General features: G+C 38.3%; 1 protein-coding gene across 2 annotated transcripts in view; it reads right to left on the bottom strand.

Moving 5' to 3' along the window:
- Positions 1-16,787, bottom strand: part of adgrl1a (adhesion G protein-coupled receptor L1a) — a 177,950-nt gene extending 161,163 nt beyond the window's left edge. For both annotated transcript variants that reach the window (XM_058770095.1, XM_058770094.1), the window contains exon 1: positions 16,136-16,787. The gene's annotated coding sequence lies outside the window, so the exon portion shown is untranslated. The remainder of the gene's footprint in view (positions 1-16,135) is intronic.
- Positions 16,788-17,279: the final 492 nt, after the last annotated feature.

A 17,279-nucleotide genomic window follows, 5' to 3' on the forward strand; every position in this document is an offset into this window, starting at 1 on the left:
CCAGAAATCCCTCCAATCTCTCCTAATCATGTGGGAACCACTGTTAATACTTGACCGTCAAGTCAAAACAGACAGAAAGTGATGATGGAGGTAGTTTTTTCAGTGTGGCGCAAGCTCCAGGACAGGCTGCGGAAGGTTGTCCATGTCGTCCATACTCAGTGGGCGTCGAGAGGCGAGGCAGGCGAGGCAGGCGTTCATTGCCCCATGGGGGCTGGGCTGTGGGGAACAGAATAAATTGTCTTCCCCCTCAATAGTAACAGCTTCTCTCTAATAGAGGACTGGCAGAGACTGAGCCTTTTCCCCGGTGAGAATAAATACTCTCATCTGCTACAAAATGGTTCCCACTTACGACATGCCAAGTATTCTACTCAAAATATTAACATTAGGATTATCATTTAATGGAGTTTAATTTGGACCTTAATTTCAACCAAGACTTCCACTGTATTTTCTCTTTCGCTTTTTCCCCCCATTTTATCTCCCAGTCACATGCTGTTGGTTGCTTTACAACATGGAGTGAATCTTACAAAATATTTTGTATGAAAGTCATGACACTTTCTCACAACTCGGGTCTCGAGGCAAACATACTCAAATCATTCATTCATTCAGCTGTCAATTAGTTACATGGACACAACTGCCATATAATTTCACTGCATAGATAAATTATTAACATAAAACAGTTCTGTTTTACTGGTATCACTTTTTAGTTGGTATGCAAAAAATGTTCAAGTCATCTGTTTTTCTCTATTTATTTGCATTTGTGGCCTGGAGGTTTAATAAAAGTATCTAAAAGAAGTCAGATTATGACAACATTTGAATTAATAAACAGTCTGAAATAATCTGTCTAAGATGCATTAAAGGAACATAAAATATATAAATGCTGATCAAATCAAACCAAATCAAATTAGCAAATTTCGTTCTGAATTAGCAAATATGACTTTTGAATAAAAAGTGAATTATGAATCAAATTAACTGTCAAACTTATGATTCACAACCCTACTCATGACCATAATGCAAAACAAAATATATTAAATAATAATAATAATAATAATAATATTAAAAGTAAAATATTCATACATAGTAGTATATGTTGTACTGCCTTTAATTTATGTAATTTAACTTATTTACATTTATATCATTTTAAATAAAAAAAATTGCATTACAGTCATTTTTACTGTAATGTTTATTTTTAGTACTGTATTACAGTAATGAGAATCTAATGTGGATCATCATTGAGACTAATGTAAAACGTCCAGATTCACTGCAGTAATGGGAATTTGAGTAGAAAATATTCTTCATAATCATGAACACAGTGTAACAACAACAAAAATAGACCTCATTTTATTTATGCATTTTATTTAAAGCAGTCAATATCTAATTTAATTTAGCTATGCTTTCAATGTTTCCATCATCGGCGATGCTTTCATAAAGCATCCTTAAAAGCAGATAGGGTTGAAAAGGACAAAAAAGACATTCTGAAAAACATCCCACTCCTTTGGTCTCCTGATTTCCATTCCCTTCACATCTTACTTCGAATTCATGTCTCATTTCACATGCACTTCACGTTCGGCCTCACACTCAAATTCACCCAATTTTGCATGCGGCAGCCGTCGCCGGGTCATTGTGGTTAGGGCTGACACTCCCTGTCAACACTCCCATCACTAACCTCCATTACTCGCCCACTTGCTCTCCCTTTGCTTCCCTACTCGCTCACTCATTTCTCTCCCTCTGTCCTTCCCTCGTTCGCTCGTACTCTTTAAAACGGGCATTCTGTGTCCCGCCATCTCGTTAATCGACACAATCATTCACCTTACTGCCTCGCGACTGCTCCGTAACTCCACACCGACGCTCCGCATGTGTGCGACTCTCTCTCCGGTCCAATGAAAGATTTACGAGGACCTTTAAGTGTTAATCAGGTTGTCATTCATTCAGCCAAAATCAGAGGCCAGATAAATAAAGGCTAAAAGCTTGTTGGCTGGTTTGGTGTGTGCGCTCGTCGGGTGACTCAGTAGTGGGTTCTAAGCAAACAGAGATCGATTGCAGCACCTCTGGGGTCCCCTGCAACTTGGAAGTGAGAGAAAGCTTATCGCTCAATATCATTCTGGAGACAGCTTCCTCCTGTCTTTAACCCTCGCGCAGCTCTTTCCTGTCCACTGCCGCTACGCCTCCTACATCCGACATGCATGTCCAATACCGACCGGCTCATCATTCCCTGTGGCCTCACCTGCGCTCCAACTACTGACCTCCTCTAAAAATCCATCCGCTCTGTAATACCTGGAGAAAGATATCAGTTAACATTCTCATTCATCTCAAAGGCTGCTGCTCAGCTCAGGGACCTCCGGAGGCGTTGTAAAGTTGAGGTGACTTTAGCTAAATTTAGGCTAAATTTAGTTGGCAAATAAAGGTCTAATGTCAATAGTATAGTGCTCATGCAGAAGTCATTCTCAAATCAAGTATCTTTCCGTTGGTCAACAGGCTAATTTACATGAACAAATTGTAGCCACTGTGAAATACGTGGCAGAAATATTTTGGCCTCATATGACATTCTAAATCGTGTGGATTTCTACTGAAATGTCTGGATTTAGCCCAAGGAAATTGCCACACAACGAAAAACAACCGAGCATTTCCAGAGTTTGCTGGAAACAACAACAAAAAATAAATTAAATTAAAATTAATAAATATTTTGCAACAATATTTTTGTATTTATTTTTGTAGTAGTAGAATGGACAGTAGGTGCGTTTACATGTACACTTTTTTTGTCATTCCGATTAAAATCATTCCGATTGAAAGATTCGATGAACTGTTTACATGAGACGTTATCTAATCCGATATGGTGTTTACATGTGCCTGTGCTTTCGATTTTAGGATATGCTAATAGCCTACAGTGACAACAAAAACAAGTCACCAGAGGAAAAAACGCCCATATTTACGTTAATATTTTTAATATCTGTTTGCACTTGCTTAGAATAAACGGTTAATATTTGAATCCCTTGCGTTCATTCGAGCGCTCAGTCATATGACCAGAACGCGATCATAGAAATCATACGCCCCTCTGTAATGCAGCTGAGATTAATTGTACTCTGATACTACAAAGTTGTACTGTACTTAAATGGAACAAATACACGATTTCTTACCAAGAGTTGCAGAACAATGAATCAAAGGAGCATTGCTTTATCACAATCGTGTTTCGTACAACATTCATGGCGTGAGCACGTATAAATTCAAGCAGATCGGAAATTATGAATCTGTCATCTATACAAAGACAAATGACAAAGGCAAATTTTGGTCAAGTTGTTTATTTTCATTGAGCTACTTTCACTATCATCACTGTGTTGTTTCTAAGCTGAAAAGCAGAAAATTGCGCTTCATTTCAGATCTGTTTTTCACTCCGGACATGAGAGCAGATAGTCTGTCACACAGCAAGCGTTCTCCTTTCTAATGTGTTTTTAACTGTATAATTGAAATTTTAACTTTATACCTCCACTATTACCCAGTCTCTACTGCAGTGTCGGTGTCCCCAAATCACAGAATGTACCGTTGCCGACTTCACGTTCACGTTCTGACGACCCGACCTCTGGACGTGATGACGTAGACGCAAAGTAATCGGTTTAAAGTGTTTACATGGCAGGATTTTAATTTTGTTCGGTTTATAGAAAGGTTTATCCCACCCCTCTCAAACCGATTACAATTTCATTCGGTTTGGGCATTTTTATTCCGATTGAGGTGTTTATATGGAGCATTTTCATTCGGATTGGACTTTTAAACCGATTACAATGCTCCATGTAAACGCACCTACTGTTTTATCTCCAAATAGCACTATACAAATTCTATTTTTCTCACCAAGTATAAAATCAATCTTAAAATATATACCTGGCTTTATGTTTTAGGAAGGAGGTCCTTTGCAAGAGAATCATCATATAAAAAAGTCTAAAAACCTATGTCAGCTAGCACCCAACCAACATGACTTGAAATCTGTCCCAAACCATTCACTTGAGGCTATGCTGAGCTGTGAAGTCAAATAAATCATATAGCGAAAGTCCATTTTATAGTTTTAAGAGTTCTCTGAAGAACTGGCCATTGGCACAATATCTACAAGAATATAACCGACTTAGGTAATTTGCAAAAAATGTTATTTCATCAGAGTATGCCTACTTTAACATGGAGAAAGATGCATTTTGCCTAGAGATGATGTACTTCTAACACCTACTTAACAGGGGCTAACTAGTCAAATCTTGGCCCTCTGCTCAACCCTAAATGCTGTCCACATTTAATGCCAATAAGTGCCAAAATGAGGGTTAGAAGTCAACCGAATTCGCCACCCAGCAGTCTGCACATTTGCCTCCACCCAAAAACATGAACTCAGGGTCCAAACACATCCAACACCTCCACCTCCAGTCCCCCTAAATGCAGACTGCATTTAATGGCAGTAAGTGCCCAATTTAGGGTTACAAGTCAACAGCATTCACCACCCACTGGTCTGTGCATTCGCCTCCACCCAAAAACATAAACTCAAGGTCCATCAAACACATCCAACACCTCCACCTCCAAGACTCCCACTCTTTCTCTGCCTCTCATATCCACTTCTCGCCTCTTTCCGCTGTCTGTTATCTGTCTACAAAGATCCACCTTTCCATTGCCACTCCTTCCCATGCCTTTGATTTTCTGTCCATCAAGGGGGCGTGGATTAGTGCTCTCTTGTTTATCTGCTCGTCTGTTTTATCTATCTATCAGCAAGGCCTCCATTGGGCGGCCTTGGCCTCCGCTACGCATTAATCCCGTATCAGCCCGGCGCCCATCCATCAGCCTGCTGTCTATCACGTCAGATCCATCATCCGCCCATCTGTCTCCCACTGCCCACGTGAACCACCGGATGAAGGGATAGAGCGAGAAAAGTGCAGGAAAGAGATGAAACAGAGGAGAATAGAGGGGTGGAGATAGGTTCTGCTACGCCAGCGGGCCTTCTTCCACCCTCCCCCATCTGCCCGAGCAAGTACAGCAAGCTTTGCATGTCCCGACATGCTTATTACCTCCTCGGTTTGTTCCCCTGTAATTTGTTTGTTTGTTTGTTTTTCCTTTCCCTTGCTTGTTAATTCTAGCCAATGGGAAAGGCGCCAGCGGAGGGAAAAGCTCAGGATGGGTCATAAATCCCATCAAGCCCTGGTGCAGCTGGAATCTGCCTCCGCTTCCCCTCCTCCACCCCCTTCCCCGCCAGCGAGGGATTCAGCACAAAAGCTTACTGCCCTGAAAAAGGCTCAATATCTGGGTGCACAAGGGTCAGGTTGATTGCTATTTATACACAAGGACGTTTAAGTGCAGACGAAGAGGAATCTAAGAACACATGCTGGGTGGGTCTATGCACCGCTGCATTGATGCACAATGCAGCACAGGTGCAAAGACAGGTGTGCACATGGCCGGATGACTGTGAGAGGATTGGGTTAGGAGTGTGAGAACGAATCGGAAAGAACCGACAGGCCTCCACGTTGCTGACCTTGTCCGATGGCCCCTGTACATCACGACAGCACCTTTAATCCGGACTTCCGTACGCAGCTGCCTTGGCTCCGTAAAACGACTCTCACAGTGTTCTAAGTGCTGAAAGAGAAAACAAGCATCTCCAAACAAATGTGTCTCTTCCACAAATGAATGAGAGTAGACAGCTGTCAGGAGCAATCCATATCCATCCTCAGTTAAGCAAAGCTAATTAGTTCCACAACTGGGTTTCCTGTCCCACTCAGAGACGCGGCAGTCTGACAGAGCTCCCTATACGGGACGTGGGATCAGTGACTCATGTGTCAGCCTATTTTACGGCAATATTTTTGTGCACAAGTGGCTGCATGTGAGAAATCGTGCCTTTTGACTTGTGCCCGAGTGTATGCGAGTGTGTGTTTGCAATTTAGTGGAGGGTGATTATACAAGTGTGAAGGTGCCTTGTTCTAAATTGGTTGCCTCTAAAATAGAAAAGATTGCAGTGTTTAACAGATGCAATCACCAATCAAGGCTGGCACAAACACACTCCTACACACTCATTTACATGTGCACACCCACCTACACACGAGAACGCAACATCACGCTCGAAGAATCAATCCCTTTCTCAGACAAATAACAGAATAAAGAGTGTGGATACCCCGATCGATATTGTACCTTCAAAGCATTAGAGTTCATCACCATGTCGAGCTCTGCATAGCCGCATGACCCTCTGTTTAAGCTGAAACTACATTAATTCAGGCGATCGATATAAGCAATCTTTGGAAGAAATCAAGCCAGCGAGAAAACAAGAATCCATGGGAAAAGAAGGATGACTCATTTTAACAAAAAATTCTGAGGTACTTAAATGCCAAGTGTTTTATTTGCACCTGGGTGCCAGCCGAGACCATGACTGGGCAAAAAGAATGATTAAGATGAAGTAAAGCCACTGAAAAGTGTATGTGTTATTTCTAATAGGAAGACCGTGTCATTCATTCATTTCTTTGCTTTCAATCAGAAAGTAGCTTCTGCTTTAAAGGTCCTTTAAAACTGCTTTTTGTTGCATTATTTGCCAGCGCCCCCTATCAACCCACCACCACCAATTTGATATATATATATAAAAAGAAATCATTATATTATTTTACTAAGTATGACTAAATATATTTGATCAATGTAATTAAAAATAATAGGTTTAAAAAAACAAATTAAATAACTATTATAAAATATAATTGAATACTTCAAAACATAAATTGTATATATAATTTGTGATGAAAAATAGAGTAAAAACAGTATATTATTAGAATTTAAAATCTCTATATATGAATATGTTTTAAAATGTAATTTATTCCCGCGATGACAAAGCTGAATATTCAGCTTTCATTACTCCACTTTTCAGTGTCACATGATCCTTCAGAAATAATTCAAATAAAATCATTCTAAAATTATTTTTATCCATTTCCATTGCTTATAATTAATTTCAGTGTTGAAAACAGCTGTGTTGCCTAACATTTTTGTGGAAACCGTGACACATTTTGCTTATGATTCTTTTAAAAGTTCAAAAGAACAGCATTTATTTGAAGTAGAAGACATTATAAATGTATTTACTGTCACTTTGATAAACTTTTTTTTTTATTGATTAAATTAATTTATTCAAGTATTTAGTTATTTTAAGTTATTTGCAATTTAAAATAGTATAAAGCATATAATTAGAAAATTATAACTGAAAAAGCATTAAAATAGCATACACATCCTTTAGCTAGGAGACCACATTTATATGCACAATAACACACTACCTGTGGCTCCTATATTGGGCCGCAAACAAGACTCATCTCTGCCAGGCCGTTAAATACAGTGGTTTGCACTGGTTATAATGAGGTCAACAGCTTCTATAATGTCTAATAGCACATCGGCCAGGAGTTTGAGAACTGATACAGTGTTGACATTGGACTGCGACAGCATGTAAACTGCATGGATATTAGTCCTGTGCATGGACTGGAGGGCATTGTTATGGTCATGTGGATTTTGCATAGGTCAGCAGGTACTTTGCTGAGGGGCAGCACTGCGCATTGATTGGACATCGCACTCATTATGGGATGTGCTAGCTTGGTCTGTTCAGAATGTTTGGTGCAATTGTATGAGCAGGGAATCACTGGAAATCAATAGAAATGGTGGTATGGTTCAAAGAGATATCCATGATTCAGTTGCATTGCTAAATACCATTTTCTTTACAAAGCCGTGACATGACACCAATGACATTAAAGAAATAGCTCACCCAAAAAGGGAAATATGCTGAAAGTTTATTCAGGCCATGCAAGATGTAGATGAGTTTGTTTCTTCATCAGAACAGATTTGGAGAAATTTAGCATTACATCACTTGTTCACCATTGGATGAATGGGTGCCGTCAGAATGAGAAACAAGAAAACATCACAATAATCCACACATCTCCAGTCCATAAATGAATGTCTTGTGAAGAGAAAAGCTGCATGCTCGTAAGAAACAAATTCATATTTGTAAGAAGCAGATTTCTCTCCTGATTCAGACAAGATGACTTTTTCACTGGTAAAAGCAACATTATGGATTATGTTATAGGTAGAAGCAATGGTTTGAAGTAAAAATCATCTTGACGGATTTGTTTCTTACAAACACACAGCTTTTTAATTGATGATTTGGAGTTGTGTGGATTACTTGTGGATTATTGTGATGTTTTTATCATCACAATAATCTGTTTTGGCTGTTTAGCTGTTTGGACTCTCATTCTGACGGCACCCATTCACTCGCAGAGGATCCATTGGTGAGCAAGTAATGCAATGGTACATTTCTCTACATTTCTTGGATGGACTGAGAAGAAGCCCGTTTTCAGCAAATTAAAATTTTTGGGTGGACTATTCCTTTTAAAGATTGAAAATAGCTACATATTGCTGGAGAAATTGAATGATCTTTTTTTGAGTAAATATCTTTCATCATTCATCCAAAAAAAAAAAAAAAAGTGTGTGGATATTAATACTAATATTAATACTGCTAAAAGTAATGCCAGCGTCATAGGTTGCAACTCACAATGAACCACATAATCTGCTGCCATTAGCTGCCCAGCTGTTTCAACCATTGCATGTGCATTTACACTGTCGCTCGGCTGCGCGCTGAACATTTTTTGCTCTATTTATGATGAATATACAGTACTAGACAGATGCGACAGAAGTGCAGGCACATTTGTTTTGCTGTAAAGTGATGTGCGCTAGTGGGGATGTTACAGAGTTTTCAATCATATTCGGTTCAGTGTTGTGTTCAGCTTAGGTGCTCTTAGCAGTCCCTTACCGGCACTGAAATACCATTGTAACTAACTGATGGAAATGTCACATACTGGATAATCTATTAGAGGAGTGAGGAAATCTGTATCATTTGTAATGCAACAATTGCAGCTGCATATATAGCTTTTATAAACGCTTCGAGGCAACTATTTTCTAGCAGATAAGATAGTTTGTTTCATAGAAATCATAGTTTAAAAAGGCTAAACAAAGAAAATTGTGATTACTTGTGACTATTGTGGTTTTACTTCAAATATCACCATTAAACTGTGGCTGGTTTAGTACATTTCTATGTCAGGTTGTAATTTTAGAGCAACAATTAAAATGGTACAAGACTACCAAAAAGAGAGAGATTGAGATTGAAATTCCAAAATGCATCATTTACGAAATTTGATAATCAATAATAATTAGACTAATAATTAACAGATGACAAGTATCTACAATTGAGAATGAAATGGCACACTTTAAAAGAAGAAACCTTTAACAGAGGTTATGTCTCATTATTCATATGTGTATGTGTCCATTCAAGCAAAGTAAATCAAATGTTATTTTCTTGCTTAATTTCTGGTATATTATGTTTATATTCTGGAATATTTTGAGTAATTCAGTTATTCTGTTTGTATCTGCAGCTTCACTCACAAGCCAAACCTCCTTGTTTTCCCTAGATGCATCTCTCTGACTTTAGCATGCTCACGACTACTGAAGTCTGATTCTGTCTGCGCTGTTTGAATTAAGAATGTTCAATAAAGACTTTGAATCTTCTTCGTGCCATCAGACTGAGAGCTATGACTGACGGCCCTGGGGGGCTGTTCACTCAGGACACGTTCTTGCATTCCATATGTGCTATTTTTTAATTGTTCATGTTTGTAAACAAGCACCAGATGGATATCTCGCTGTATTTTCAGCGTCTTGCAACATTAATGTCATAACTGTGTCAAGTTAAAAATGAGAGTGAATGCTAATTCTAAAACAATGAACCTGTAATTTACTCAAAAAGGTTATTTTATAATTATGAGAAGCATAAAATGTCTACATACATTTATAATTCCTGCAACACAGATGCAGGTAACATAGGTTATGATTCATCAGTGAATACCCAGTTTCATAATAAAAAGTTTAAACATCATCTGAGGCTGTTTATTTCTTGGCCAATTAGATATTGATGTGTCAGTGGAGAGGAACCGAGCTGGTATTGTTCCGAAGCCAGTGTTGGTATGGAGCCAGTCTTACTCTAATGAGTCCATCTTAAGAGTGTGTGTCTGTGAAAGACTTTTTGCTCTTTCTCTCCCTCTTTTGGGTGTGAATTATTCTTCTTCTGCTCTCTTTTTTCTTCCTGCTGTGTTTTGACAGTGCCTCTTGTTTTCTTTTTTTTCTCCACACTGCCCTTCCACTTCTCTTTCCAAGGGCTCCCTCCTGCCCCCCTCCTTCCCTCTCTCTGCAAACAGGCAAACAAACAGCTGCCTTTAGTCCCTGGCTGGTTAGCTGTGGTGCCTCCTCCCTCGGCTCAGAGAACTCCCTGACAAACACACAGACGCAAACCAATACACATAAGCCCCAACATATCTGAATTCCACTGGGAGAGCATGCTAACAAATGACCAGGCATGATATAACACTGCACTTATCATGCCTATTGATCTGCATTGATCAGGCTATGTCTATCACTGCATTACTGTGAAATTCGATTTAGTGACATATGCGGTATGTGCATGAGTGTTACTGAAACTTTCTTCTTTTTTTTTATTTGCAGAATAATAGCCAGAAGGAAAACATCACCTTAGAAACCAACAAATTCCACCAAAAATTGACTTATTTATTTATTTGTAAAATAAATAATATTTATTATAGTTTTGTTTCACAAAGTATGCCAGATTCATTTAAATGTATTCTATTTTTAATTAAATAATTATATTATTAAAATAGTAATATTGTTGTTATTTTATTAGATATTATTTTTACAAACCTGTGAATGTGGCTTTATTTTGGTAAGTGTGCCAAAATTATTCATTTAATTCAATTATAACAATAATAATAATAATAACAACTTCTACTTAATGATGATTATCATTAAATACTAATTATTTAAGCTCATATTGTTGTTATTTTGTTCATTTCTTCTTCTTCTTCTTCTTCTTCTTATTATTATTATTAGATATTTATTCATATATCATTATTCATAATCCATTTATTAATATTCATTTTTAATTCATTATATTTTACCAAGTATGAAACATTACTTTAGAAACCAAATATACTCATTTATTTGCACACTTGTGGATGCAGCTTCATTCTGCTATGTGTGTCAAAATTATAATTTAATTTTATACATTTAATTTTATATATTAAGTTTTAATTAAATTAAATTGTAATAAATAATAAAAAATTGCAACAATAATAATAATAATAATTTAGCTATTTCTCCACAAATATAGCCTATTAGAAAAAGTTCAGTAGGAAGACTGCTATTAAGTCTATCTAGGAGTTCTGTTGAACGTCTGTGAGCTATTATTATTATTATTATTATTAAGGTCTGTAAACTATTATATTCAACACTCTCTCTCGCTCCTTCCATCACCTGCACAACTCCGTTCAGCTTGACTTCCCTCTCCAGGCCGGTGCTCACGCGGGGAGCTGACTGACAGGATGTGAACAGAATGATGCACAACTGACATTTCGCATCCCGTCGAGCGAGTTCTTCCATTTCGTTTTCAAATGAACGTTTTCAAGGAATTTCACTCAAACTAAATCACCGTGGAATTCCACATTCAAATTTGTACGAGGACGAGGCAGAAGTGGATTAGTACAGTCCTGTACCGCTCGCACGCGCATTATACACAGCGCCGTTTCATAACTTCCCACACAGAACGCAAAATTATGAGCTATAGTTGGTTGTTCAGCCGGCGGCAGATGGCAACACCCTTTTATGTGATGATCAGTGAAACAATTCTGGCTTTCCCTTTAGCTGCTAAATCAGCATCAAACGGCATCCTAGTTGGGAAAAAAATACCACAGCAGGAGCAGCCTCGTGTCTTGTTAAATATGTTGGATAACCAGAGCTGTTTTGGACCTATCCTCAGAAGCGGCAAAAAGGCGCTTTAATTGGGGAATGTCTTGGCCTGGATGGATTGTGATATTAAGCAATCACACAGTGGTATTGTGTTGGCGACAGAAGTGGGTGTGAAGCCATTTTGAAAGGCTTTAGCTGGCAGAGCCACTTTTGACAGCAATACCCCAAGTAAATTGCCCCCGTATCTCAGCGCTCCATTGATTGGGCTCTATTTTAGCCTTTCACAGCTGTAAACCGACGCAACCCACCCCCCTCGCCGAGTCGATAGACATGATCCAAAGACAGCAGCCAAACAATCCGCTATCTGTCCAGACGGACCCATTCGGCTAATTTAACATGCACTCAATTTATGAAAAAGAGCTTTCATTGATTTTTCTATTCATATGCACTTGTTGATCAAGACATTCCATTGTGCTCCACGATCACGCCGACGGTTCCCAATCGGTGGTGTATGGAGGTGCGCACTCCTCCTTCCCTGGTTCCAGATGTAGTTGGGGTTTTTTTCCACCGTGCTCTCTGAGACTCGCACAAAAGCCTTGATGCCTGGCGCCTGCAGTTACAGGCTGCTGCATTCATCCGCACATTCAGAACAGCACTTCACGACACAAAGGCCGCGACTCAGGCGCAGTCTCGAAAGGGACGCCCAGTTCCTGCTGCTTTTGTGCCTTTTCACAACAACTGGGACAGTTGCGACAGCATCCACACGAACTCCTTTCTATATTTTGCTCTGTCTCCCCCAGTGAGTTGCAAAAACCCCATTCATTCAGTAATGAGCAGTCTCATAATGCAATGACTGTCAACACATAATGAACTAACAGAAGAAAGGCCAAGGCTGTTGCGACTAAACAGACGTGAAATATTTGCAAACAATTTTTTGCACCAAAACTATTCACACTGATTTTGTTGCCACATTTGCCACTCAATGAAACAGTTTGACTTAATGAATTGTATTCACGTCAAACAACTACAAAAATCACCCAAAATAAAAAAAATTAAAAACTGTTTCTGCTTTACAAAACCTGCCAACGCATGCTTACATTGTATTTTAAGGTAATGCTGTTACAGTGTAATTACACAAATATACACCGAGAAGTATTAGTGAACTATATGCACTTACTATACAGCAAAGGTTAGGATTAAGGTTTGGTTTGGTTGATTTGTAGTTATGCATAATTTATTGTTATTACTGTAGTAAGCACATATTAAATATATAACTGTCACCTTCAAATAAAGTGTTACCACACATTTTGTTTCCTGATTAAAAACAGCTGCATTTTCATTTAATTTTTTAAACAGATAAAAATTATGTTGTAAAACGTACAAAAGTAAACAGTTTGCATTAAAAAGTAGTAGTTTGCATATATGTATATATATATATATATTCATATTTATTTATTTATTTATTTATTTTTGCATAAAGTTTCCTCAATTCAATAAAATTGTATGTATATATATATATATATATATATATATATATATATATATATATATATATAGATATATGCATTCCAATTAATCTCAAACTGCAGTTGGGCTATTTTGAATACGTAAAAATAACTAAAAACACAGATAACTAACACAAAAACATGATCACATAAAAACGTGATTTTTGAAATTTAAGAAAAACTGAGTCATCTGTTTTTGCAAATAAACTCTTCATATATATATATATATATATATATATATATATATATATATATATATATATATATATACACACACACACACACATACATACTTTACAGATTTGTTTAGTGATACTCCATGCAATTATGCATAATTTACTGTTTTTACTATGGTAAGTACATGTAACGCAACAAGGACACTGTAAAATAAAGTGATATTTCAAAAATGTATCAACTGTTAAAAATATAAATACAATGTTATAAAATTTTGCACTGAAATCTGATGATGATTTATTCATGTTTGCAAAGCCTTGAATGCTGCAGTGTCCATATGGACCTCAGAGGACATTCCCTCTGAATGGGCCTTACAGGAAGCTACAAGCAGCAAAAATCTTACACTACTGGATGATTGACAGCATAACAATACCCTAACCCTGTGGGGGCCCAGAGAGCAAGAGATACAGATAAACAGACAGAGAGAAAGGAGGAGAACAGAAGGAGACAAGGGTCTGAATCTGTTCTAAAAAGAAGAGAAGAGAAAAAAAAAACAGTAACAGAAAAAGCAAAGGCTTTGTGCACTCATGAGACGCTGGTGCACTGAACAAGAGAAAATGAAAATTATATGTCCTCTCAGCAGCTGGCCTGGACCATCTGCACACACCTTTGCTTAATGCAGCTAAGTGCACTTGAGGAGGATTGAAAACTGAGAGACGTATGATTCAAAGGAGCGTTAAATGCTGTGAACAAGCGCTCTCCATAACTTTCAAACCAGAAGGTCAAACTAGGACAATGTGCATGTCCCAGTTCTCAACGGTTTTGTTTGTTTAAAGATATACCGAAGAAAATAGTGGGGAAATGGCATACTGTTTTTAGTGGAAAGCACAAAGACCAAGCTTCGCCACTGAATAAAAATCACCTGAATCTTGCTGTTGCTGTCTCTGTTAGATGCCCAAAAAATTCAAAGCACTGTGATGCACGCTTTCACATAACAGACAAATTATTTATTTAATAAAAATAAAAATAAAGAGAACTAAATATGTTGGAAAAATAAATTTCCATTATTTTGCTATTAATTGGATAATATTTTTTAAATAATTTTATAAATGATTGCACTCAAAACTAAAAAATTGCACATTTACTATAAAAATTCAAATTATTTTCCCCCCAGTAGTCCATGAGAAATACCGCCGTATACAATTTACTTTGTACTTTGCTCCTCATTCTTTTCTTTTAGATTGCGGGGGAAATAAAATCATCGTTGGAAGCTTGACCATCACAGCCGTTGTTTCAAGGCACGGAAAAATGGGCTAACAAATCATGTATCTGACAATAATGTTGCTATGACTGAATCACTATGTGGATCCATATGTCAAATCCAGACCATTGCCGTGAAAGCTCTGCCAAAATAAAGATGACACAGATGTGGCCAATCTATCAAATCCTTTTCATCATACAGGAAATGCTGAGTACTGGCCACTTTGGCAAAAGCAAAGGAGAAGCGATTCAAATAAATTCATCCAATGATTACTGCCACAATATAAAAATGGGAGCTATCATTAATATTGTGCTAATGCTTGACTATAATTCATCTGCTCGGAGCTTAGAATAATTGTTCTGACACTCGGACAGAGACGCATAAATCCTTCGCTCTGTTCAGAGAGAGTGTTTGGCAGTGAACCAGTCCTGAAGCGGAGCACTGGTATTTTAGACCTAAACCAACATCAAGAGGCTTCTGCTCGCACTGAGTCGTGACGTTTAAAATGGAACCTGCTGCTTTGAGGAGATTCAACTTTGGTCTAGTCGTGTCCATATACCCAAATGTCACCCAGCCGGTCACTTTTCCTACCAGCAGAAAGCAACGTGCTCTTCTGCATAGACTAGACTCATATTTTAGTGTCCTTGTGATTTCCCTTAATGTGTGTAAATATAGTGAGATTAATGCTTATATTACTGCTGAAGTAGGCCTGTTCATTCAAGACATGCAAAGGTCGAGCACTGGATGATTTTACCCCATGTAACACTTGAGTGCTTTAATTCGAGGTTTCTTGTAGGCCTATAACATATAATGAGATATTAATGGTAAAACGTGCATTTTCAGGACAGAAATGTGATTTAGATAATACGTGATAGAGGTATCAGAAGCCATGATCTTTCTGAATCTCTGTATGGCTCTGATTACGTCCATTTAAATAAAGGTTAGCTCAAATAAAACTGCGTAACTTATTTTGACAGCGTTTATTACGTTGCAGTAAATACCTGCAAAATGTGCTCAAATATTTGAATACGATTTTTGACTAAAAACAAAACAAAACACAATAACGACAGTCATCTCTAAATGTTAGCTAATTTACAAACACACATATTTGTGGCCACTTTATCAAATGTTTGCTCATTTTGCAAACATACAGGTTATTAATAAACTCTAAAGGTTAGTGTATAGTTGAATCAAAGTGTCAAATTTGACATTTTGTGGGATAAATGACCCGCGCAGATCTATCATTACGCGCGAGCGTTTATTTGTGTCTGACGCATCAGGAGCGCGCGCGTGGTCTATATCCATAAGCATAAAACATCAATAAAACACCAATAAATAAACCTCGTTACATGCCAGAGGTGACAGAGATATCCGTGCCGAGTCCTCCTGCAGCATATCAAAACCATCATAAAAAACCTCGGGTTCATACCTTACTGCGTTTCCTCCTGTTCTTCAGTGAATCTCATTCATTCTTCAGTCCTCCAGTCGTTTATCTGTCGGTTTCTGCTTCTTCGTGCGGATGCATGCAGATTAAGAACGAATAGCCCGAATGGAGCAGTCCAGAGAATTAACGGAGGGAGAAAATTCGTGATAAAGACGCACAAAACGACGAAAAACAATCCGACATGTTAAGTTACTACTCAAATGACCGCACTCGCGTCAAAATCCTAACAAAACAACAACTCGCATTGTCATGCGATGTTTGACACGCGACTCACTGATAAGAAGTCCACATGAGACGCGAATAAGCGAATAAAATATCGTCCGCAGTCCCGTTTTCAGCACTGAACATAACGCGAAACGTCTCCCCAAATCCAAGAAGCAAAACACAGACGCGCAGGAACGTCAGGAGTGGACGCTGGAAAGCCCGTAAGTGTTCATATCGGATTCCTTGTCGTATTTAACACACACATTAGAGCAAAAATTAAAGGTTGTGGTGTCGACCCATGTGTCCTCCCGCCTCGAAACCAGCAGTCGCTCTGACTCCCTCCGTCTGAAGAAGCGTAACGTCGATGTATCTCTCTCTCACAGCACAGCGACTGACTTCCTATCTGAACCCCATCTAAATTAATAAATCATATCCAGGTTTATTAATTTGCACCCTGCGTGACCGTGCGCAAAATGACAATGTAGCCTAGTATTGATCAGTCTCAATGACTGATTCATTGACTGATTCAACCTGGTAAATAATTAAGGACTTGCTTACATGCAGCTTATTTTTAAAGGCTGCTATATTTAAACTAATACTGTAGCTGTTATGAATATGATGAAGGTCTCCTGACTGATCCGACAAATGTCTTGAAGTCTGCTGTCCAGCATGGTGTGGTGGGGTGATATTGTGTGATTATTCAGATGGCTTTCGGTGTGGGACGCCTCTCAGTTGAGCTTTCACTGTTTAGGGGTGTATTAAAGGAGGCGTGGTCTGTGCGGGGGCGGGATTGGGCGTATATGAAAGGGGCTGTGCTCCCCGAGTGGTTTATTACAGGTGATAATAATCCTCAAGTCTACACTCCTTCAGACAACATCTTAAAAAAAAAAAGAAATCCTAAAGGACTTTTTTCCCCTCACAAAAC

Source organism: Onychostoma macrolepis, chromosome 03 (genome assembly GCF_012432095.1).
Source record: "Onychostoma macrolepis isolate SWU-2019 chromosome 03, ASM1243209v1, whole genome shotgun sequence".
Taxonomy (NCBI): Eukaryota; Metazoa; Chordata; class Actinopteri; order Cypriniformes; family Cyprinidae; genus Onychostoma; species Onychostoma macrolepis.